Genomic DNA, 2,474 nt, shown 5'->3' on the forward strand with positions numbered 1-2,474 from the left:
AGACCAGTTCCAGCTGAACTTGATACCTGCATCCAGGTGTTTGACCACCACATCATCTTCCTCTCCTAACACACTCGTTTTGGAAATACAATGCAGCATCAGGGTTAACTTATAGTTTAATGATGGAACGTTGGTTGTTGGTTAGTTCAGATGTTGTGTTGTACAGATAACTGTTCACTAGAAAATCTGATTAAAAAAAACCCAAAACATTTATATCAATTGTAGAAAAAGAGTGTTTCACAAGTTCAGAGAAATAAAACATAGGCCCACCTTAACCTACAGCGTAAACCTGCCCTAACCCACAGAGTAAACCTGCTCTAACTCACAGAGTAAACCTACCCTAAGCCACAGAGTAAACCTACCCTAACCCACAGAGTAAACCTGCTCTAACTCAGAGTAAACCTACCCTAACCCACAGAGTAAACCTGCTCTAACCCACAGAGTAAACCTACCCTAAGCCACAGAGTAAACCTACCTTAACCCACAGAGTAAACCTACTCTAACCCACAGAGTAAACCTACCCTAAGCCACAGAGTAAACCTGCTCTAACCCACAGAGTAAACCTACCCTAACCCACAGAGTAAACCTATCCTAACCCACAGAGTAAACCTACCCTAAGCCACAGAGTAAACCTGCTCTAACTCACAGAGTAAACCTACCCTAACCCACAGAGTAAACCTACTCCAACCCACAGAGTAAACCTACTCTAAGCCACAGAGTAAACCTATCCTAACACACAGAGTAAACCTACCCTAAGCCACAGAGTAAACCTACCCTAACCCACAGAGTAAACCTACCCTAAGCCACAGAGTAAACCTGCTCTAACTCACAGAGTAAACCTACCCTAACCCACAGAGTAAACCTACTCCAACCCACAGAGTAAACCTACTCTAACCCACAGAGTAAACCTGCTCTAACACAGAGTAAACCTACCCTGACCCACAGAGTAAACCTGCTCTAACCCACAGAGTAAACCTACTCCAACCCACAGAGTAAACCTACCCTAAGCCACAGAGTAAACCTACCTTAACCCACAGAGTAAACCTACTCTAACCCACAGAGTAAACCTACCCTAAGCCACAGAGTAAACCTGCTCTAACCCACAGAGTAAACCTGCCCTAAGCCACAGAGTAAACCTATCCTAACACACAGAGTAAACCTACCCTAAGCCACAGAGTAAACCTGCTCTAACCCACAGAGTAAACCTACCCTAAGCCACAGAGTAAACCTACCCTAAGCCACAGAGTAAACCTGCTCTAACCCACAGAGTAAACCTACTCTAACCCACAGAGTAAACCTGCTCTAACCCACAGAGTAAACCTACTCTAACCCACAGAGTAAACCTGCTCTAACTCAGAGTAAACCTACCCTAACCCACAGAGTAAACCTGCTCTAACCCACAGAGTAAACCTGCTCTAACCCACAGAGTAAACCTGCTCTAACCCACAGAGTAAACCTACTCTAACCCACAGAGTAAACCTGCTCTAACTCAGAGTAAACCTACCCTAACCCACAGAGTAAACCTGCTCTAACCCACAGAGTAAACCTACCCTAAGCCACAGAGTAAACCTGCTCTAACCCACAGAGTAAACCTACCCTAACCCACAGAGTAAACCTGCTCTAACCCACAGAGTAAACCTACTCTAAGCCACAGAGTAAACCTATCCTAACCCACAGAGTAAACCTGCTCTAACCCACAGAGTAAACCTACCCTAAGCCACAGAGTAAACCTGCTCTAACTCACAGAGTAAACCTACCCTAACCCGCAGAGTAAACCTACTCCAACCCACAGAGTAAACCTGCTCTAACCCACAGAGTAAATCTACTCTAAGCCACAGAGTAAACCTACCCTAACCCACAGAGTAAACCTGCTCTAACTCGCAGAGTGAACCTACTCTAACCCACAGAGTAAACCTACTCTAAGCCACAGAGTAAACCTGCTCTAACCCACAGAGTAAACCTACTCTAAGCCACAGAGTAAACCTACCCTAACCCCCCAAGCAAAACTGTTAATAGTTTTACCTATAACATCAGTCCTACCTAAATATTTGGATTTCAGACTGAAAGGGAAATGTATTTATGGTGACAATATAGTAGGGGAATAAGTAGCATAAATATATAGCACAAAATAATAAAATTAATAAAAGTACCATAATAGTATGAATACCCAACATCTGTGCCCGTTTCCTACCTTCCTTTTAACATTACTTATCTCATATAAACAGCATGTCCTGTTTGCAGCTTTTAGGCTGAACAATAGAGAATCCTTGCCAAACCCACTGCTCTGAAAAGCAGGAAAAAGTTGGTTGCTCGGTAAATGTTGGTACTGATATGCATCAAGGACAGAAACTGACAGGAGTGACTTGGGCAGGGGTTCCCGTAATGGCGGCTTGCTGAGAGGAGGTGCTCGCTTTGGCTCCGCTATCTTTCTGTTAAATCCTGGACAATCCTCGTTATATCAGACATTGGACGAC

General features: G+C 44.1%; 1 long non-coding RNA gene across 1 annotated transcript; it reads right to left on the reverse strand.

Annotated features, from left to right (window-relative positions):
* Positions 1 to 717: 717 nt before the first annotated feature.
* Positions 718 to 1,776, reverse strand: LOC121632096. Its single transcript, XR_006008874.1, has 3 exons — positions 1,672 to 1,776; positions 1,114 to 1,118; positions 718 to 798 (listed from the first exon to the last, which is right to left on the reverse strand). It is a non-coding gene; the product is annotated as an uncharacterized LOC121632096 (long non-coding RNA).
* Between the last annotated feature and the right edge of the window lie 698 nt (positions 1,777 to 2,474).

The sequence above is a fragment of the Melanotaenia boesemani genome, chromosome 21, assembly GCF_017639745.1.
Source record: "Melanotaenia boesemani isolate fMelBoe1 chromosome 21, fMelBoe1.pri, whole genome shotgun sequence".
NCBI lineage: Eukaryota > Metazoa > Chordata > Actinopteri > Atheriniformes > Melanotaeniidae > Melanotaenia > Melanotaenia boesemani.